Genomic DNA, 23,556 nt, shown 5'->3' on the forward strand with positions numbered 1-23,556 from the left:
ACAGGGTTAGGGTTTCGAGAGTGCGATGAACTTGTTCCTACTTGTCTAAATTAGGGTTTTGAGAAGAGAGAAGTGGAATTGCATTGAAATCATAAGTTGCATGATTGAATTACAAGTTAAGTTGTTTGAATGAACTCAAACCAAATTTGAATTTGAATTTCAAATACAAACATCAAATGGTTATCACATAATTCAAATTTGAGATAATTTAACAAACAATTATCATTAAGCAAGAATATAAGTAATACAACAATTACATAAAGCTCATTAAGGAAAACTTGAGCTTTATTGATAACCACACACATAATACATTGTCTTTACAATATTCAGAATGGAATTATGAATTTACAACACATTACATGAAATGAATAAATGCAAAAAGAAAAAGGAAAATTACAAGGAAATTTAAATGACCTAAACTACATTGTGATCTTCATGAATTCTTTGATCAAGTGGATCTTGAGTTGCATCTTGATCATCTTCTTGATCCCTGCACACACAAATAACAATCAGAACATTAAGCCAAGTGGCAAAGCCACTTGGCAGGTTAGCAAATATTACATAGAGTGGATATGACCAAGCTGTCGAGCTGATCCATCCCACCAGCTCAAGTCGCAAGTCACACACACACAGGCAACACACAAGGCTTGCTGCATGTGTAACAACACACAGTGAGTCACCAGGGTAAGATGTGGTGCTGTCGACCAGAGAAGCCATGGCTGGCCATATAAAAGCTTTTCACAGCCAAAACCCTAGTCACTTGATTCATCCATCGACGAGCGCCTTTGGTAAGCCACCAAGAACACCAAGAACAGCTTGAACAGGAAGAACAGCTGCACTGTTCAACCTGCTCCATCACACCACTGAATTAAATCAAGCTTCACAAGCTCAGCAGGAGGAGCAGGGCAAGCAAATCAACCAAAAGATCAAAACAGAAGCAAACCCTCTACATCAACCACAAACCTTGGAGCTGGAGTGAGGTATACCAGAACAGCACGAGCAAACAATGGTTTTGCTCATAATTAAGCATATGCATATGTCATAGAAGCAAAAGAGGGTAGAAACCCTATGTGTGAGTCATCATATGGCTAACAGCCAATTGGTGCAAGTAAAGACAGAGAGAAACCAATAGGAAGTCACCTGGAAACATTGATTATGCCAAAACAATGGCATAACCAAAGATATCCAGCAAGGTAAGGATCCTACATAGCTAGCCAGAATTACTTAGCACCTACAGCTAGCTAAAGCCATCAGACATTAGACAAATCATTGTCTATTTGATTTCAACATCAAAAGCTACTAGCAATCCAATAAAAGGATCAACCAGAAAGCATCTAGTAAGCCACCGTAAGCCAACACTGGTGGGAGCCACCCTAACAGCAAGGATTTACTGTCAGGGTTACCTCAACCACACAATCAACCCAAACAGTTAAGCCTTACACATACATCATCACCCAAGTGGGTTCAGAGTGGGCTAGGGTCCCCAACAATTGTTGGCATCCCTCTAGCCCAAGCAAATCAATTGATATGATCATCACTGTGTCACAGTTCACATCATTTATCCAAATAACAAGGCAAATTAAGCAGATAAATGAAACAGATAAGCTACTGATGCACAGGGTCTTGCAGATGATCCAAAGGATCATTGCACACAGTCACTGATGCTTGGACAAGCACCAGCACAACCAGACTAAGTCTGTAGGAAGCATAAATAGCACTGAATGAGTACCAGTGAGTCACAGAGAGGGGCACCCACTAATTCACAAACAAGAAATGATCATATGATCATCAGGGCTTGCTATAGCATGCCAATACATTTTAGAGCATCACTGAGCAGCAAAGCATGAACCAGATAATTAAATAGCCACACATAATCAACAGTTGCTTCACAGATAATCAAATGGATGATTTATGAAGCGATCCGACCCGGTACGGGTTGAATCTCTGTGCTTAGTAGTGCTAGTCCCTGGATCAATCGCTAGCACACACAGTTTAAGATGTAATACCAAGAAACAAAGGTCTTTATTACATCGCATGATCCAAATTACATAATAACTTACAAATTGCATAGCACAAGGCTAGCTCAATATCAGAGTTCACAACGAACCATAACAGCATGGAGTCCTTCGTCTTCATGTGCCACAGGCGAGCATGTCGAGTATAGACTCGTAACCCTAACCATCGAACCTCACTCGTTCATCAAAATATCTGCAACATAAAACGTTGCAGCCACGCAGGGTCAATACATTTGGAATTGTATTGGCAAATGTCACTATTTGGTGGATATATAAATGGCGCCTAAAAACAACGTGCTCATTTGACAGGTGGAGTTTAGCATCTTTTGCGAAAAGCAATAGTTTCCCTATCTTTTATAAACAATTTTTATTTTTCAGAAACATCGTCTAGGAACATATTAGCATAACCCATGCCGTCGCAAGACGGTTAGCTTCATATGCTCCTAAACATCTACGGACATGCTAGCATAGGCCCATGTAAACACAAGACAACCTAGCTTTGCATGCTCCTAAACCCATTGTTTGTCCCATCAAGTTTTATTATGAAATTGGAATGATGAGATCCTCCAAACAGTTCCAGACTCTAGTTGCTCATAATGTCCATAACCGGGGACACGGCTAAGTACTTAGTTTGACACTCTCGAGAGGCTGTACACATTCCCCACATGACCTAGTCTGTTCTTCTTCCATGATGCGCATTTTGCTCAAATGGACAGATGTCGACTAGGACAAGACCTTTCAGAAGCAATACCTCAACCACAATGGACGCGCTCCGTCCTACCAATATCTACCACCCTCTGTACATTGGGTCGAGTTCTTGCAACCTACTCAATCTAGCCAGAGCCCATATAGCATGTGGTTGTACTGGAAGCTACTAAAATAGAAACCTGTCAAATCTCTTTGTTTCTGGGTGGCCAACCACAAGTGTGATACACACGACCGCCATAGACATGACTCCGGTGTAACCACTCAACATAAACCAAGCATTACCACTTACCACCCAGATGATTCATTATCTTAGGTTGTTTTATTACATAAAATCATACTTTCACAATACCACATATCACATCATGAGATCCCAACCACGCATCTACAATAGCAATGCTAAGCATACTACAATACGGTAGCGACAAAGAATCAAGTGTTGAACATGTGGCTGTTCTAATAGGTGTTCATAGCATAGCAATACATATATTTAAAACAATCCTACACATGGATAGCTACTGAAAATAACTACAAAGTGCATAGAAAAATAGTAGGACATAACGGTGTGTGACACTTGCCTTTTTGGTATCTGAAGAATTCTGCTCTTCTCTCAATCAAAACTCGTATCTCTCCGTACAACTATAACATAAAAGTAAAAGAACATAAACACACATTCAAGCAACAACAAAAACAAGCAAGACAACAATTTAGAAAGATTTGTTATTCATTGTATTTTAGTTTTCATTAAATTTATGGTTAACTCAAAAATTGAAGGTATGGTAGAGGTATGGCTTGCAAGATATGAATTTGAGATATTGAATGAATTGGTCAAATACTTGGAAAGAAAATGATTATCTAAGTCAAGTGCTCAGAAGAAGAATGATTGACAAGAACCTATGGTCAATGGTTATTTGCTACTCAAGGATAGATAATTATAATGATACTGGTGTTATAGAAACTCTCACAAGTATTGCAAGTGCAATTCAAAATGCAACATGACATAGTGTGAAAACACTTATCAAGGTAGCACAAATTCACACAAAGATTTGGGTATGAACTAATGGTATATTTACTTACTCAAATGACTCATTTGTAATTTGAATATCCCAAAGTTAATAAATATGATCGAATGACATAAGATTGGATAGACATGAATGGTATCCAAGATGTGGACCAAAGATTCTAAAGGATGTAAAGGTTTCAACACATGTGTAGAGTGTCTCCACAACATTTGCACATGGAAAATCTATAAATAAGATTTGTCACAATTTACTCAAATAATTCATGTGTGGTTTGAATATTGTGAACTAGGCAAATATAATTAGGATAGATATGATCTTGTACATGATGAAAATATCTAAATGATTTTGATAGAGTTATGATCATATGATTCACTTTGGAAAATGGAATTATGAGTTTAATCTTCAACCTCAATGTTTACATAAATGAATTATGATAATGGTTTCGATGAATATTGATGAGTAACACATATTCAAAAGAAAAGATATGATCAAGTATGATTTATGGATTATGTCGTATGACACATAGAAGGATATTACTTCAAATCTAAAACCATGCGAAGTGAATATAATCAACTAAACTAAACAAGTGTGCTACTGGATGGAGAGTTCCAATGTGATTCAATTGCAAGAGGAATCATCTTAAAAAGATTTATAGAAATTAAGCTATGCCAAAACTACTCAAATCCTCATATTTAGACTTGAATACTTGCAAATAGTTCTAAAAGTTTTAGGGAGTGATGTTACTGGATAGGGGACATCAATTCCTTCCATTGCAAAAGGAATCATGTGATTTGAATTTGTAGAATATAATTCATGCCTAAAATACTCAAATTCGCATATTTAAATTTGAACATTTTCAACTTGTCCAAAAGCCAATTTTTATTTTATCATTGGGTTCTACTCATTTTTCTGAATTCAGGGGTATAGGGTTTGCCATATTTGGTCATGTGTACAATTTCCAATAAAATTTATAAGATTAAACATGTCGCGGTTAAATTTTAATGTTGTACGAAAAGTTGTCATAAAAAGTTGCTCCGATGGAAAAACTTCCTACACAAAGGTTGCAGAGAATTGTATTACAAAATCAATGCAAGAGGAATCATTCTAAAACGAAGCTATAGATCGGAAGATACAAAATTTTAAAGTTTATTTACGTGAACTAGCTGGCACTGAGCACTGATCGATCGTGATAGGAAACTTCAGCCGGTTCAGTTAACTGAGATAACACAGTGTTTTCGATTTAGATCGAACGGCCTAGGTTGTGATTGGCCCGATTAATCAAACCGTAGGAGGAAACGTTGGTGGCTTACAGTGAGTCGATGTTGACGAAGGAGACACTGGCGTGGTCGCGCACGGTCCATGGCCCCTCTCCGGTGGTGTCCTGGCTCAGGGAAAATGTCCACGGGAACCAGCTCTTCGCGCAGAGCTCGGTGTTGAGGCCGGCGGCCTCGATCTCTTCCGTGTAACAACGACGAGGACGGCCGGAGGTGGTGCTGCTCCGGTGTGATCCAGTCGAGGTGATGGTTCCCGTCGTTCTAGTGGTCGTCGGCGGTGGTGGCGAGGTCGACGTGAAGCGGACGAAGACGAAGGGGTCGACTGCATACAGGGCGTTGCCTCGGAGGCCCTGAGTTGCCGGCGTTCTTCGGACGGAGTTGCCAAGGCTGCGGCAACCTCAGATTTCTTCGGCGTCAGCGCTACGCTGCGAGGAAAAAGAAAACGAAAAAGAAGTGGAGAAGATGCGCAAGAACAAGCTGATCAAATAGGGACCAAACGGGGGCAGAAAAACCTTGAATACTCGTCGGAATCGAGAGAAATACGGCGACGGCAGAGACGGACTCCGGCGAGCAAAATCGTCAGCCTGGCGGCGGGATTGGTTAGGGTTTTGCGGGATAAAGTGTGCACAGGTGTGGGTTATTTATAGATAGAATTTCGTGGAAAAAGAGAGCACGAAATCGAACGGAACCGGCGAAGAAACAGGAGATTTTCGGTTCTGGTTCATACGCGTACGTGAGATAAACTCTGGCTAGAGGTTGAAGATAGCTGCGGCCTCCGCGACAGTGAGAGAAGAAAAAGAAAAAAAACGAAAAGGAAAAGGCAGCGTGGCTGCGCTGCGTGACTTGGCCTCTGGCCTCTCGCGAGCGTGCGCGCGTGCGCGGTTCCGGCTTGGCCGGCCCGGCCGGACGTTCTTTTTCTTTCATTCTTTTCTATTTTCTTATTTGTATTTTACATTTTCTAGTTTCAGTTTGGGTATCCAATTTTAGAGAAACCAAACATGAAGGTTCTGTAAAAATTAGTGTACAGTATGTGGACAATATGGAACACTATTTCAGTCCGAACAAGCACATGGTATATATATTTTGTGCACTTAGCCTAATAGACTATTAGCAAAATTTAGAAATATAATTTATATTTTATAAAATCAAGCAATTAAAATATTTCACGAAAATGAAACCTTTTGCAGATTTTATTTCAACATAGATTATGGTATTGAAGTCGAAACGACTCAATTAACTTTATAAAACTCATTTTGGTCGAAAACAAAATTACAAAAATGTTATTATAAATATAACGCTTTATATGGCTACTTGGGCATTGATATATCAGAATAAGGTTTGGGCCTTTTGTCTCAAAATAGAATCTTATATGATTTCAAAACCATGAAACATAAATAGGTTTGGTTTGGAAATATTTTGAAAACAAATCTTTGTGAAAACTTATTTTGGGAAAGGCTTATAAATAAACTCAAAAAGTTTTAGTTCCTTGTGAAATTTCAACAAAGACAAACAATTCAATCAACTTAATTTATTTATCTTTACATTCCAAAATTTGAAAATTTTGGGATGTTACAGACTACCACCCTTAAAAGGAATCTCGTCCTCGAGATTCGAGAAAGGCTAGAAAGAAAGATGGGTTTGGGATATGTTGGGGTGGGCTACCACCCTTAAAGGAAATTTTTCTAGGCAGTCTTAAGTCTTGGGTTTAGGTTAAGACTATCTTGGGTATAACTTGGCACATCCTAGGACATGACTTGACACTAGGTCATCTTCTGAAAACATCTATGGCTTCTGATTTAATATCCAATAGGTGGTATTTTATCACATATAGTGAACAACATATATTTTCAAAATGACTTGAGTGGGCTTTTCCTCGTGGTTAGGCTTCTAATCCCTATGGGCTGGTGGTTGAACTACTTTTGGCTCTTAGGGGTCACTCTTCGGGTCAATCAGAGACCAAAATGAGAGGAATTTACGACATCCTTCATCCTCTTACTTGTTAGTGCCATCGACGGTCTTCCACTATCTTCATCTTGTAGTTGGATGTTCATTCTCATTGTAGTCCTATGCTTGGCAGTACTTGCCTACTATAAGGGTACAATATTTCTCCATCCTAAGGTTTAGGCTTATCATCGACATCTCTTTTTTAGGTATGTCTCTCTAGATTTGCAAAGTCAATATTACGAAAGCGAATAATAAGAGTAGTAGGGATGGTGATCAATCCATCCTGCACCCAGATCATTACTCCGTATTTGATTATTGAATCTCGTATTCTAACACTTGGTCAACCTCGCAAGTTTTATAAAAATTTCCATGGAGAATTGAATCAATGTTTCATTCCCCAATTATTGAATTGTTTTGAAAACATTTCTATCGATCCTTAACTAGGTTTGTGTGTATCTCACACTCTTCGGTTCTTCATCTTGATAGGGACATCAAGTTTGGTTTGGCTAAGGTTGTCTTCATTACGAATTGTCGACAAGACACTTGCTAGGTTGAGGTATAGATGAGAATGGATAGAAGGATCTAAAGAAGATTCCTACCCTTAAACCGACAGATCAAGGCAATTCATCATACAAACAAGATCTAACAAGCATTCATCACATCAAGCAAACTAGTTCAAACACACACAAAAAATCTAGTATGGTCATACCACAAGTTAGTATGATCATAACGCTATTGCAATATCGTTGGTGTAATAAGTGGTGGTCTATTCTATTTCTGGCTTCAATGCTTCAACTTCTTCTACCGTTATGATGTATCTTTGGAGTTGTCAAGGATGCATCGAGGTATTCTCCAAGTTCTTCGTTGGCCTTCCATGAAGTTGCACCATGCTGAGTCGAGCAATAACATATGAAGCATCGGTCTTCACACTTAAGGGACATGGTCATCGGACATGGTCATCATCAGTCCTTCCTTGATGGATTTCAAGAATTAGGCCATCTAAGGTAAGAGGAAATTCTTTCGAAGGTGAAATAGATGAGAATACAAGAAGTTCAAAATGCAAGATCTTTTAATAAAACTGGTTTAGATAGATTTTTCATCCTAAGGTCTTCCAATTAATATTCCAAACCTAGGGTCACGAACCTACAGTCAACACAATGCTCTGATACCATCTGAAGCGATCCGACCCGGTACGGGTTGAATCTCTGTGCTTAGTAGTGCTAGTCCCTGGATCAATCGCTAGCACACACAGTTTAAGATGTAATACCAAGAAACAAAGGTCTTTATTACATCGCATGATCCAAATTACATAATAACTTACAAATTGCATAGCACAAGGCTAGCTCAATATCAGAGTTCACAACGAACCATAACAGCATGGAGTCCTTCGTCTTCATGTGCCACAGGCGAGCATGTCGAGTATAGACTCGTAACCCTAACCATCGAACCTCACTCGTTCATCAAAATATCTGCAACATAAAACGTTGCAGCCACGCAGGGTCAATACATTTGGAATTGTATTGGCAAATGTCACTATTTGGTGGATATATAAATGGCGCCTAAAAACTACGTGCTCATTTGGCAGGTGGAGTTTAGCATCTTTTGCGAAAAGCAATAGTTTCCCTATCTTTTATAAACAATTTTTATTTTTCAGAAACATCGTCTAGGAACATATTAGCATAACCCATGCCGTCGCAAGACGGTTAGCTTCATATGCTCCTAAACATCTACGGACATGCTAGCATAGGCCCATGTAAACACAAGACAACCTAGCTTTGCATGCTCCTAAACCCATTGTTTGTCCCATCAAGTTTTATTATGAAATTGGAATGATGAGATCCTCCAAACAGTTCCAGACTCTAGTTGCTCATAATGTCCATAACCGGGGACACGGCTAAGTACTTAGTTTGACACTCTCGAGAGGCTGTACACATTCCCCACATGACCTAGTCTGTTCTTCTTCCATGATGCGCATTTTGCTCAAATGGACAGATGTCGACTAGGACAAGACCTTTCAGAAGCAATACCTCAACCACAATGGACGCGCTCCGTCCTACCAATATCTACCACCCTCTGTACATTGGGTCGAGTTCTCGCAACCTACTCAATCTAGCCAGAGCCCATATAGCATGTGGTTGTACTGGAAGCTACTAAAATAGAAACCTGTCAAATCTCTTTGTTTCTGGGTGGCCAACCACAAGTGTGATACACACGACCGCCATAGACATGACTCCGGTGTAACCACTCAACATAAACCAAGCATTACCACTTACCACCCAGATGATTCATTATCTTAGGTTGTTTTATTACATAAAATCATACTTTCACAATACCACATATCACATCATGAGATCCCAACCACGCATCTACAATAGCAATGCTAAGCATACTACAATACGGTAGCGACAAAGAATCAAGTGTTGAACATGTGGCTGTTCTAATAGGTGTTCATAGCATAGCAATACATATATTTAAAACAATCCTACACATGGATAGCTACTGAAAATAACTACAAAGTGCATAGAAAAATAGTAGGACATAACGGTGTGTGACACTTGCCTTTTTGGTATCTGAAGAATTCTGCTCTTCTCTCAATCAAAACTCGTATCTCTCCGTACAACTATAACATAAAAGTAAAAGAACATAAACACACATTCAAGCAACAACAAAAACAAGCAAGACAACAATTTAGAAAGATTTGTTATTCATTGTATTTTAGTTTTCATTAAATTTATGGTTAACTCGAAAATTGAAGGTATGGTAGAGGTATGGCTTGCAAGATATGAATTTGAGATATTGAATGAATTGGTCAAATACTTGGAAAGAAAATGATTATCTAAGTCAAGTGCTCAGAAGAAGAATGATTGACAAGAACCTATGGTCAATGGTTATTTGCTACTCAAGGATAGATAATTATAATGATACTGGTGTTATAGAAACTCTCACAAGTATTGCAAGTGCAATTCAAAATGCAACATGACATAGTGTGAAAACACTTATCAAGGTAGCACAAATTCACACAAAGATTTGGGTATGAACTAATGGTATATTTACTTACTCAAATGACTCATTTGTAATTTGAATATCCCAAAGTTAATAAATATGATCGAATGACATAAGATTGGATAGACATGAATGGTATCCAAGATGTGGACCAAAGATTCTAAAGGATGTAAAGGTTTCAACACATGTGTAGAGTGTCTCCACAACATTTGCACATGGAAAATCTATAAATAAGATTTGTCACAATTTACTCAAATAATTCATGTGTGGTTTGAATATTGTGAACTAGGCAAATATAATTAGGATAGATATGATCTTGTACATGATGAAAATATCTAAATGATTTTGATAGAGTTATGATCATATGATTCACTTTGGAAAATGGAATTATGAGTTTAATCTTCAACCTCAATGTTTACATAAATGAATTATGATAATGGTTTCGATGAATATTGATGAGTAACACATATTCAAAAGAAAAGATATGATCAAGTATGATTTATGGATTATGTCGTATGACACATAGAAGGATATTACTTCAAATCTAAAACCATGCGAAGTGAATATAATCAACTAAACTAAACAAGTGTGCTACTGGATGGAGAGTTCCAATGTGATTCAATTGCAAGAGGAATCATCTTAAAAAGATTTATAGAAATTAAGCTATGCCAAAACTACTCAAATCCTCATATTTAGACTTGAATACTTGCAAATAGTTCTAAAAGTTTTAGGGAGTGATGTTACTGGATAGGGGACATCAATTCCTTCCATTGCAAAAGGAATCATGTGATTTGAATTTGTAGAATATAATTCATGCCTAAAATACTCAAATTCGCATATTTAAATTTGAACATTTTCAACTTGTCCAAAAGCCAATTTTTATTTTATCATTGGGTTCTACTCATTTTTCTGAATTCAGGGGTATAGGGTTTGCCATATTTGGTCATGTGTACAATTTCCAATAAAATTTATAAGATTAAACATGTCGCGGTTAAATTTTAATGTTGTACGAAAAGTTGTCATAAAAAGTTGCTCCGATGGAAAAACTTCCTACACAAAGGTTGCAGAGAATTGTATTACAAAATCAATGCAAGAGGAATCATTCTAAAACGAAGCTATAGATCGGAAGATACAAAATTTTAAAGTTTATTTACGTGAACTAGCTGGCACTGAGCACTGATCGATCGTGATAGGAAACTTCAGCCGGTTCAGTTAACTGAGATAACACAGTGTTTTCGATTTAGATCGAACGGCCTAGGTTGTGATTGGCCCGATTAATCAAACCGTAGGAGGAAACGTTGGTGGCTTACAGTGAGTCGATGTTGACGAAGGAGACACTGGCGTGGTCGCGCGCGGTCCATGGCCCCTCTCCGGTGGTGTCCTGGCTCAGGGAAAATGTCCACGGGAACCAGCTCTTCGCGCAGAGCTCGGTGTTGAGGCCGGCGGCCTCGATCTCTTCCGTGTAACAACGACGAGGACGGCCGGAGGTGGTGCTGCTCCGGTGTGATCCAGTCGAGGTGATGGTTCCCGTCGTTCTAGTGGTCGTCGGCGGTGGTGGCGAGGTCGACGTGAAGCGGACGAAGACGAAGGGGTCGACTGCATACAGGGCGTTGCCTCGGAGGCCCTGAGTTGCCGGCGTTCTTCGGACGGAGTTGCCAAGGCTGCGGCAACCTCAGATTTCTTCGGCGTCAGCGCTACGCTGCGAGGAAAAAGAAAACGAAAAAGAAGTGGAGAAGATGCGCAAGAACAAGCTGATCAAATAGGGACCAAACGGGGGCAGAAAAACCTTGAATACTCGTCGGAATCGAGAGAAATACGGCGACGGCAGAGACGGACTCCGGCGAGCAAAATCGTCAGCCTGGCGGCGGGATTGGTTAGGGTTTTGCGGGATAAAGTGTGCACAGGTGTGGGTTATTTATAGATAGAATTTCGTGGAAAAAGAGAGCACGAAATCGAACGGAACCGGCGAAGAAATAGGAGATTTTCGGTTCTGGTTCATACGCGTACGTGAGATAAACTCTGGCTAGAGGTTGAAGATAGCTGCGGCCTCCGCGACAGTGAGAGAAGAAAAAGAAAAAAAACGAAAAGGAAAAGGCAGCGTGGCTGCGCTGCGTGACTTGGCCTCTGGCCTCTCGCGAGCGTGCGCGCGTGCGCGGTTCCGGCTTGATGGCCCGGCCGGACGTTCTTTTTCTTTCATTCTTTTCTATTTTCTTATTTGTATTTTACATTTTCTAGTTTCAGTTTGGGTATCCAATTTTAGAGAAACCAAACATGAAGGTTCTGTAAAAATTAGTGTACAGTATGTGGACAATATGGAACACTATTTCAGTCCGAACAAGCACATGGTATATATATTTTGTGCACTTAGCCTAATAGACTATTAGCAAAATTTAGAAATATAATTTATATTTTATAAAATCAAGCAATTAAAATATTTCACTAAAATGAAACCTTTTGCAGATTTTATTTCAACATAGATTATGGTATTGAAGTCGAAACGACTCAATTAACTTTATAAAACTCATTTTGGTCGAAAACAAAATTACAAAAATGTTATTATAAATATAACGCTTTATATGGCTACTTGGGCATTGATATATCAGAATAAGGTTTGGGCCTTTTGTCTCAAAATAGAATCTTATATGATTTCAAAACCATGAAACATAAATAGGTTTGGTTTGGAAATATTTTGAAAACAAATCTTTGTGAAAACTTATTTTGGGAAAGGCTTATAAATAAACTCAAAAAGTTTTAGTTCCTTGTGAAATTTCAACAAAGACAAACAATTCAATCAACTTAATTTATTTATCTTTACATTCCAAAATTTGAAAATTTTGGGATATTACAGACTACCACCTTTAAAAGGAATCTCGTCCTCGAGATTCGAGAAAGGCTAGAAAGAAAGATGGGTTTGGGATATGTTGGGGTGGGCTACCACCCTTAAAGGAAATTTTTCTAGGCAGTCTTAAGTCTTGGGTTTAGGTTAAGACTATCTTGGGTATAACTTGGCACATCCTAGGACATGACTTGACACTAGGTCATCTTCTGAAAACATCTATGGCTTCTGATTTAATATCCAATAGGTGGTATTTTATCACATATAGTGAACAACATATATTTTCAAAATGACTTGAGTGGGCTTTTCCTCGTGGTTAGGCTTCTAATCCCTATGGGCTGGTGGTTGAACTACTTTTGGCTCTTAGGGGTCACTCTTCGGGTCAATCAGAGACCAAAATGAGAGGAATTTACGACATCCTTCATCCTCTTACTTGTTAGTGCCATCGACGGTCTTCCACTATCTTCATCTTGTAGTTGGATGTTCATTCTCATTGTAGTCCTATGCTTGGCAGTACTTGCCTACTATAAGGGTACAATATTTCTCCATCCTAAGGTTTAGGCTTATCATCGACATCTCTTTATAATTGTATCCAGAAGCACATCAAAGACTTGATGAACCCCTGGATCATGATAAACAAGTAAAGCACTTAGTGCTCATCACTGAAGCATACCATTAAGCCAACAGCAATGCTCAGATGAGCATGCTCATGAATTTGAGTACAAGAACTAGCCACAGAAGCTCAGGCACTTGCAAATTTGCAAGAATTGCATACTGCAATTAAGCCATTGAAGCATATATGAATACATATGAGTGTCAGGCAAGCATAGAAACAAGAACAGAGGCACAGGGAAGAATTCTAGCAAGAAATGCAAGCTTTAACAGGCACATAGCTTAGCAATTTCACACAGCAGCAGCACAGGCATAGCGCAGCAGCTTAGCACAGCAGGAGCAGGCACCATGGCGCTGCAGAAGAGCACAACAGCTCTTGTGCAGGCAAGCACAGCACAGCAGTAGAGCTAGCAGAGGAAGAAGAACAGGCACAGAAGAGGAGCAGAAGGGGGGCACACTTACTTGGAGTCGAGCAGAACGGTGGCGCCATGGCGGCCACGGCAGCACGCGCCGAAGCACGGCGGCGCCAGGCCAAGCCAGGCCATGGAGGTGCCGCGGCAACTCGCACACACGATGGCGAAGCCACGGCGGCGCCACGGCTCCAGGAACGTCGGCGGCGACGAGATCGCCGTGGATCTCCACGGCCAGACGAGCAGATAGGTCGGGGGCGACACGAAGAGGCGACGAAGAGCAAATCGGCGCGGTGGATCTGAAGCACCATCGAATGGTGGTTCAGACGCACCCCATCTCGCCGGCGGCTATGGCCGGAGTTAGCCGGAGAAATTCGGCGAAGGGGCGGCGATGCGCGCGTCGCCAGAGCTCGAGGATTAGGGTTCGCGAGGGAGAGAGAGAGAGAGGAAGTGAGGGCGACCGAGTGGGCCGGACCAGGCCGACTGGGTTGAGCCCAACCCACTCAGGTTCACCCTAACAGGTGGGCCCGAGGGCAATTTGGGCATTTCCAAAATACCATTTAAGTGAGGATTTCAAAGAATTTTATAAAATAGTATATGGCTCTAAAAAAATAATTAAAAATATGAAAATCAATCAGCATAAAATTCTCTATCCAAATAAAATATCAAAGAGAATTTTTGAAGATAATTAAGAATAAGTCTTAATTTGATGATTTAAATAATGATTTAAATCACACATATTATTTTCAATAAAGAAAATAAGTCCATTAATGTTATTGGACTATAAAAACACCTTGACAATATTTCAAGGTTGTATTTACCCTAAATAGAGAATCTCCAAGTTGTTCTTAGTATTAACCTCTCACATGAAATAACAACGACATCGGAAGGGGGGAACCAACCCTAAAACTGGAATCATGCATAACTGCTTCTTTAACCATTGCCCTTATCGGACAATGATGCTATTTTTCAGAGACAGAGGACAAGGGTCAGTCCACACCTTCCAACTGCAAAACTTTGCAGTGTTCAGGCAAGTTCATCACTTGCACATGTCATTTGAGTATTTCTATCAAATTACTTGCAAAGTACTATGATTATCACTATTGCATAAAAACCAAAACCACTACTTTCATAACTATGAATATGACTATGTGGTGGGCAATGGAACCATGGATTGTGTTGATATGGCAGAGGTTCCATTGCAAGGGTTTATATCCATCTAGGATTAAACAACAAATGTCGCCAGTGATTCTTGTGCCGTAATAACCGTGTTAACCATAAGATCCGGAGTGGGACGGAGTAGTCAAAAGTGTTTCCACCTCTCGTTCATCAACGGATGCGCTTTACCGTAGACACTTGTATCTGTCAGGGCAAGCGGTTGGCTGGGGAAGCCTTAAGTCCCCACGGCATAGTCCGTAGACACTTGTCGCTCGAAGAACAAGCGGTTGGCTGGGGAAGCCTTAAGTCCCCACGGTATTGTGGTCTATGATGGATTGCAGCTACCGGCGAAGGAGTTTGGTTCGATCCCAAACTGTCGTCGTGGTCGGGGTCCACCCGTGAGTGGGAATAATGGGACCGGCGAGGACCCAGGGTCGGGGCATGCAACAAAGGGTGGGTGTTCGAGGTAGCGGAGGAACATGATTGGCTAGACCTTATACCGGGCCTCACACCGAAGGAAGTGTGGACAGGAAAGCTGCCCGGTTGGCACCAAGGTTAAGATCTCTTATGGGTAAAGCAACACACCTCTGCAGAGTGTAAAGAACCGTGACCTGTCACTCCCTGTTCCGGGATATGAAACTGCGAACGCGGCCGGAAAGGAGCTCCATGAAGTTCTAGTAAACCGGTGAAGGCTGACGGACATAGCTCTTTGGAATAAAAGCAATCTCTTGAAGAAATGTTTATCAAAACTTGCATTGGTATTAGACTTTCAGGTCTAATATCGTAGCTAGTGCATTAAACACCTCTTATCTATAATGAACTTGTTGAGTACGCTCGTACTCATCCCAATCTTAAATCCCTTACTTAGATTATCTGAATCGTCTAGAGGAGGACTACGATAACAATGAAGAAGCCGAGATCATCGGCTATGAAGAACTAGACCTCTCTGGAGGTATCGAAGGCGTAGACTATCTCATAGTCTACGGAACCGGGGAGGCTTCCGGAGGAGAGCAAGCCTAGAATCATCTAGTAGTGGTAGTAGCCGAGCAGCATGAACTCTTAATATTTAGCTGCTCGAGAGAATAAATGTACAACTTAATGAGACATCTATATTGTAAGCTAAGTTGGGTTCGCCTCGAACCCAGGAGTATTCCTCTTAGGACCCAAGAGGAGCTCCGAGACGATATGTGTATGTTGTTTGTAATATTAAATGAATGAGTTATGGACCTGCTATGTTCTGTTGTACTACTCTGAGGGATGTAATATTTGCGGAATGGTACTTCGTGAATGTTATATCAACGACTGGCATACTACAACATGCAGTGGTATGCAGGGTCACCACAAGAGTTTTTTATACTGAGTGGTTTTCATATTTTTAATTATTTTTTAGAGCTATTAAACATTTTCTACTTAATTTCAAAGTTTCTGGTTTAATTGAATTTATGAAAAGACTAAATTGCCCCTTGGGCCCACCTGTCAGTGGAGCCCATCGGGTTGAGTCTAACCCGAGCCGCACCAATCGGCTCGGTCGGACTCGGTCGCCCCTTCCTCACTCTCTCTCTCGCGAAACCCTAGCTCCTGGCGCTCTGGCGACTCGCGCGTCGCCATCGCCTTCGCCGAATTTCTCCGGCCAACTCCGGCCATCGCCGCCGGCGAGATGGGGTGCATCTGAACCGCCGTTTGACGGCGCTTCAGATCCACCGCACCGATTTGTTCTTCGTCGCCTCCTTGTTTCGCGTCCAACCCTTCTGCTCGTCTGGCCGTGGGGATCCATGCCGATTCGTCGCCGCCGACGATCCTGGCGCTGTGGCGCGGCCGTGTGCCTCGCTGTGGTGATGCTGGGGCTCTTGCGCCCGACGACGCCTGGCCTGGCTGCGGCCTGGTGACATAGGCATCCCAAATGGGCCTGCCGAAGATAGTACCCGGGGTTTACTGAAGGCCCACTACCCGAAGAATAAGAAGATTCGGGAGCCCAAGATATATCAAGGAAAGTCAAGAGTTGTAATAGGAAGTGTTATTTGTAATCTGGCGGGATGAGTTAGAAACCGTTCCGGACTATGTAACTTGTATAGCACGAATCCCTCGGCTCCACCTCCTATATAAAGGGGGAGCCGAGGGACGAAGAGAGAATCGAATCATTGTCTACAAACCCTAGTTTTCATAATCGTCGAGTACTTTTCGGTTGAAACCTTCGAGATCTACTTGCCCTCTACTTCTAACTAAACCCTAGCCTACAATCCATAGGCATTGACAAGTTGATACCTTGTCAATTGGCGCCGTCTGTGGGAATTAGAGGCGTAAGGATCTGATCTCGATGGCACGTTCAAGATCTTCGACATCATCAACTGCAAGCAACACAATGGATCGAGGTAAACAGATCGCTGCTGGTCTTGTCGATTTTGTTCCTCACCCACCCTCCCGTTTGGATGCATATGCGTATCTGGCGGAGCCCATGGAGATGACGTTCGGAAGGTTTCACTTTCGCGTCGAGAAGGAAGGATCGTATCGTGTCGAGGTTCCGATTTTGTCGGGATCGTCGAAGGTCGATTCCGATTTTTCAAGCTATGCGTCGTCAACCGAGTCAGGAGAAGAAGAAACTTCGGCGACACGCTACATCAGCACCAGAACAAGAGAGAAACTCGCCAAGATCTTCAACGACATGTCGTTTGAGTCATCTGCGGACTCATATATAAGCGATGGCTCAAGCGATGTCGACAGCTATGACTTCATCGACAAATCTATCACAGTGGGCAAGGTCTTCATCAATCTAAACGATGATGCCACCAAACCCAACATAGATCTGAGTACAAAGTATCATCAGATTTATGCCATTGAAGATCAAGAGGAAACATCTGAGGCTTTCGACGATCTGGGAAATCCATACGTCGATCCCTCCAATCTGCGACAAAGCCTGGGCAATAAATACGTCGGGTCAGAGCCGCGAGATAGAGTCCAACTTTCACAAACAGCGTGGGACAGAGCCGCGAGAGCTATGAACGGTACAGAACCAATGGCTACCACGGCCACACCAGAGGAATTGCAAGCATATCAATATAGGCTCGCACGAGCTGCGAGGGAATTGGAAAAACAGACAGCTGAGTTGAACAGGAGAAAGGAAGCAGCACGCATCCGGCAGGGAGAAGGGCAGATCTGAGTCGACAATCTAGAACTTCGGGTGATAGCCACGGGAGGCTCGGAGCAGAGGAAGATCAAGGTTACAACACATACCCGAAGCGAGAAAGAGAGCACTTGATTCAAAACCTCGACATGTCCTTTATGTCGATAGACACAAGAGGAAACATTATCCCTAAGACACCGAAGCTGGGTATATGGCGACACAAGCTTTTATCCTCGCGTCTAAACCACCTCCCGGGTGATCCAAGGGATACACTATACAATATGGCGATAGCAGTAGTTGGAGCTAGGGGGACAGCGTTCGTTTCAACGCCTCCCGAAGGAACAACAAGGCAAAATAGTCCACGACCTGCAGCGAACGACGGCAGCCCCGAAGGGCCAAGTGGAGCAAGAGATACGGCAGCACAAGCAAGAGTCGACGAGCACGACAAAGCGAAGGGATCATCGGCAATGTCCGGAGCTTAACGACGAAGATATGTGCGGCGTGCCGTGCTTCTCGAGGTGCGTCCGAACAACTCGATTCCCTTCGGTATTCTTGCTACCCGACAATTTCAAAAAGTTCGACGGCCTTCAAGATCCAGGAGGATTGGCTAGTCGACTATCTGGAGACAGATGAAGCTCACGGGAGGAACCAGGGCAACAGCCATGCAAAGCATTCGGGTGCATTTGAGTGGAGCCGCACGATCGTGGATAAAGAAACTCACTCCGGGATCTATCGACAGTGGGAAGGTTTCGAGGACGTGTTCGTCAAGAACTTCAGATCCACGTGCAAAAACCTGCGTCGTTAGAGGAGTTGAGAGCATGTCGACAAAAGCGGATGAGTCAATGAGAAAATACATCCAAAGATGGAATATCATCAAAAACTCGGCAGAAAATATATCTGACGAGAGAGCAATAGATGCGTTTGTTGCAGGAATCAGGCGTGGAGATTTTGTCGAGGACTTGGGGAGAACCAATCCAAGAACAGTATCTGCGTTAATGGAGATAGCAAACAAATGGGCAGATGGAGAAGATGCTGTCTATAACAAACGACACAGGTCGCCAGAAGAGGACCGGGGGCGAAACTATCAACCAAGGCGACGGTTTCCTCGGCAGTACTAGAATTACGACGCTCCAGGACAAATCTCGGCAGGTTTTCGAACAAATACAGGAGGAAACAACAGAGATGATTATCAGAGAAGCAGTGAGCAGCGAAGCGACAACAGGGATGATTCTCGCAACAACAGACAAAATAGCGGGCCCAGGTTCCCAAGGCCTTTCATGTCCCCTGAAGAGATGATGAACGGGCCGTGTCAGATGCAATTTTTTATTGACAACAACGGTAAAAGACAGTCAGGGCACTTGCAGAAAGACTGTAGAAATTTTCAGGCAATGCTAAGGCATGCAGAGCACGCTAATGCTCGAGCAGCACAGAGAAATCCTCGGGAACCCAGGAGCGAGATCCACCTGCCACCACCTCCCGCAATCACAGACGACAATCGACATCAGCTCAGAATAGCAGCAGCACCCCCACCACCACCTTACGTTGATCCCAATTCTCATGGAGCGGTGTCGATGATTCAGAAGGCAAGGCCATCAAATAGAGCTCAGAAAGTAATCTCACGACAAGTGTTTATGGCAGAAAAAATGCCTCCACCAACTGTCGAGTATCTTAATTGGTCAGGACAAGATATCGGCTTCACAATAGCAGATCATCCGCAGCAAGTTCCTCGACCAGGGCAGTCAGCACTTATTCTGCCAGCAGTTATCGCGGGATTTGATGTCTCTCGAGTGTTCATAGACGGCGGCAGCAGCTTGAACCTTATGTATGCAGATACATTGAGGAAGATGAACATATCCTTAGCAAACTTGAAACCAACAGACACAAGGTTCCACGGCATCACACCGGAGAAACCAAGTTATCCATTGGGAAAGATCAATCTCGACGTTCAGTTTGGGACCCGAGAAAATTATAGAATCGAGAGGCTCGAATTTGAAGTCGTGGATTTTCCGTCGCAGTACCACGCTCTGTTGGGACGACCAGCATATGCTAGATTTATGGCGGTGCCACACTATACATACCTGTTGTGGAGGATGCCTGGACCAAAGGGACCAATCACAGTAAAAGGAAGCTTTGCCTTAGCCGATAAGTGCGACAAGGATTTCCACCGGTTGTCAGAAACTTTCGGGATGCAAGCTGAGTACTTGGCGTCAAAAAGCATGACTGATTACGACGTCTTGCCCAGGACGTTGGAAGGCCAAACAAAGAATCAACTTTCAGTCTTGAGAAAAATTCAAAAGAGGTGCAGATTCACCCGACAGGACCCGAAAAAGACGACATCTATCGCAAACGACATGGATATCGCATAGGAAAGCGCGCTCGTCGAGTTCCTCCGTGAGCACCTTTGGAAAATCTTCGCATGGTGTCCAGGTGACATGCCAGGAGTACCCAGGGAACTTGCCGAGCACCACCTAAACTTGGATCCACTAGCGAGACCAATCAAACAACCTTTGCGGCGTTTTTCGGAACCAAACCGCAAAGCCATCTTTGTCAGAAATCAATCGACTACAAGAAGCTGGTTTTATCAAAGAGATATTCACAGAAGCCACATGGGTAGCAAATCCTGTGCTGGTGCCGAAGAAAAACACTAAGGTCCTTCGCATGTGCGTCGACTTTACGTGTCTCAATAAACATTGTCCAAAGGATCACTTTCCCCTCCCGAGGATCGATCAAATTATCGACTCCACGGCTGGATGTGAACGTCTTTCCTTCCTGGATGCATATTCTGGTTATAACCAGATCAGATTGAAAGAAGAAGATGAAGTAAAGACCGCATTTATTACACCTTACGGCGTGTTTTGCTACTGAGAACAATGCCCTTTGGTTTAAAAATGCGGGAGCAACATATCGAGAGGATGATGCGAAGTGTTTGGCGACACGGATCGGGAAGAACGTGCAAGTATACATTGATGATGTCGTCATAACATCAAAAAAGGGGGCAACGCTGATCGAGGATCTCAAGGAAACCTTCGACAACCTTGATAAGTTACGCCTCAAACCGAACCCGACGAAGTGTTCTTTCGGCGTCCCAGCAGGAGAACTTACGGGTTTCTAGTTTCAGCAAGAGGGATCGAAGCAAATCCCGATAAAATACAAGCTATCGTAACAATGAGGAAGCCAACAAAGTTGAAAGAAATACAACAGCTAAGCGGGCGATCGCAGCTTTGAGCAGATTCGTCGCTAGGCTGGGTGAAAAAGCGTTACTATTTTACGCTTTGATAAAGCAAGGAGATAAATTCCAGTGGAACGAAGAAGCCGACAGAGCTTTCGAGGATTTGAAGCGCACAATCTCGACACCACCAATTTTGGTGGCGCCAAAAGAAAGGGAACCTCTCCTGCTGTATATCGCAGCCACGCCCCAAGTGGTGAGCACGGTGCTAGTTGTTGAAAGGGAAGAAGAAGGAAAACTCCACGGCGTGCAGAGGCCGATACTTCGTTAGCGAAGTTTTATCGCCCTCAAAACAAAGGTATCCTCAGTACCAAAAGATAGCATATGGAGTGTTCACGACAGCACGAAAATTGCGCCACTATTTTTCGGCACATCCGATCATAGTGGTCAATGAAGCTCCCTTGTCAAATATACTGAACAACCCAGAAGCTACGGGTCGTGTCTCCCTTTGGGAATAGAACTTTCCCCTCGGGACATCACGTATGAAAAAAGAAAAGCAATAAAGTCGCAAATACTGCCGGACTTCATCGCAGAGTGGATGGAGTTGCAAAATACAGGACCTCCAGATTTGTCGAGAACCTGGACCATGAACTTTGACGGGTCCAAAAGACTAGAAGGAGCTGGCGCAGGAGTAGTACTCATATCACCTGAAGGCGACAAGTTGAAGTACATCCTTCGGATGACGTTCCCTAACGCATCTAACAATGAAGCAGAATATGAGGCTCTCATACACGGGATGAAGATGGCGAAAGCCTGCGGCGCAACTCGATTAAATTTTTTTGGCGACTCACAGTTGGTGGCTCAGCAAGTTATGAACCAATGTGACGCAGTCAATGATAGCATGATGGCATACAAGGAGGTGTACAACGAGCTCGAGAAGTTGTTCGATGGATGCGAAGTAAATCATATTAGCAGATTGAGCAACGACGAAGCCGACGTTCTTGCAAACATCGGGTCGCAATGCCTTGCAGTCCCGCCAGGTGTATTCTGGGAAGAGATAACAGAGAGATCCACCAAATCAACAAAGTCAAAAAAGAAGGAGAAGAAACCCTCGGGGGCTACCAAGGAAGAGCAAGAGGAAGAAGAAGAAGAACAAGACCTGGTCATGGTGATACAGATACCATGGATGCAGACGTTCATATCATACATCCTCAGGAAAGAAATACCCGATGATCCAGTCGAGGCAAGGCGAGTAATTCGACGCTCCAAAGCCTTCACGGTAGTCAAAGGGGAATTATACAAGCGGAGTATTTCAGGCGTCCTGCAAAGGTGTGTCACACCCGAAGAAGGAAGAATAATTCTGAAGGATGTACACGAAGGAATCTGTGGCCACCACGCAAGTAGTCGAGCTATTGCAGCCAAGGTTTTTCGGGCAAGATTCTACTGGTTGACAGCAATCGAGGACGCTAAGGAAATAGTAAGAACTTGCGACGCGTGTCAAAGGTTTGCCGCAAAACCCCACTCTCCAGCAACAGAACTAGCACCAATACCATTGTCATGGCCCTTTGCCCAATGGGGACTTGATATGGTAGGCAAGTTACACAAATCCTGGCCAGGAGGAAAGGAGTATATGCTAGTAGCTGTCGACAAATTTACAAAGTGGATAGAAGCGAAGCCGATAAATTCACCAGACGGAGCATCTGCAGTAAAATTCGTAAAAGGCCTCGTCTTCAGATTTGGAGTACCCCACAAATCGTCACAGAGACAATGGCAGTAACTTCACATCCAACGAATTCAAAGATTATTGCAAGGAAGTAGGTATCAAGCTGCACTTTGCATCAGTTGCACATCCTCAAACCAATGGGCAAGTCGAGAAAGCCAATGGCATCATTTGCAACGGCATCAAGAAATGCCTGTTAGGACCACTGGAAAAAGCTCGGCATACCTGGCCAGAAGAACTACCAAGTGTGTTGTGGAGCATCCGAACAACACCAAATACGGCGACACAGGAGACCCCGTTTTTTCTAGTCCATGGAGCAGAGGCAGTACTGCCAACAGAAATAGAGCACGACTCCCCCAGAGTCACTGAATATAATGAAGAAACTTCTACGGCAGCGTTGGAGGACGACGTCGACGCACTCGACGAAGCTCGAGACAAAGTACTATCAAGGGTAACCAAATACCAACAGGACTTGAAAAACTACCACAGTCGACGTTTGCGGCCGAGGTCTTTTCAGGTGGGAGACCTAGTTCTTCGGCTCACGCAAAAAAGTCATGAAAAACTCGAGTCACC

The 23,556-nt window shown here is 42.8% G+C and overlaps 2 long non-coding RNA genes across 3 annotated transcripts; both read right to left on the minus strand.

Moving 5' to 3' along the window:
* Positions 1 to 2,003: 2,003 nt before the first annotated feature.
* On the minus strand, positions 2,004 to 3,885 carry LOC139834098 (uncharacterized). Its single transcript, XR_011749441.1, has 2 exons — positions 3,299 to 3,885; positions 2,004 to 2,208 (listed from the first exon to the last, which is right to left on the minus strand). It is a non-coding gene; the product is annotated as an uncharacterized lncRNA (long non-coding RNA).
* A 4,339-nt stretch (positions 3,886 to 8,224) lies between these two features.
* Positions 8,225 to 11,925, minus strand: LOC139833411 (uncharacterized). Of its 2 annotated transcripts, XR_011749107.1 has the most exons (4): positions 11,750 to 11,925; positions 11,274 to 11,662; positions 9,520 to 9,580; positions 8,225 to 8,429 (listed from the first exon to the last, which is right to left on the minus strand). It is a non-coding gene; the product is annotated as an uncharacterized lncRNA (long non-coding RNA). The 2 variants fall into 2 exon arrangements; XR_011749106.1 differs by having other exon boundaries at positions 11,274 to 11,925.
* Positions 11,926 to 23,556: the final 11,631 nt, after the last annotated feature.

Source organism: Lolium perenne, chromosome 7, assembly GCF_019359855.2.
Source record: "Lolium perenne isolate Kyuss_39 chromosome 7, Kyuss_2.0, whole genome shotgun sequence".
Classification (NCBI taxonomy): Eukaryota; Viridiplantae; Streptophyta; class Magnoliopsida; order Poales; family Poaceae; genus Lolium; species Lolium perenne.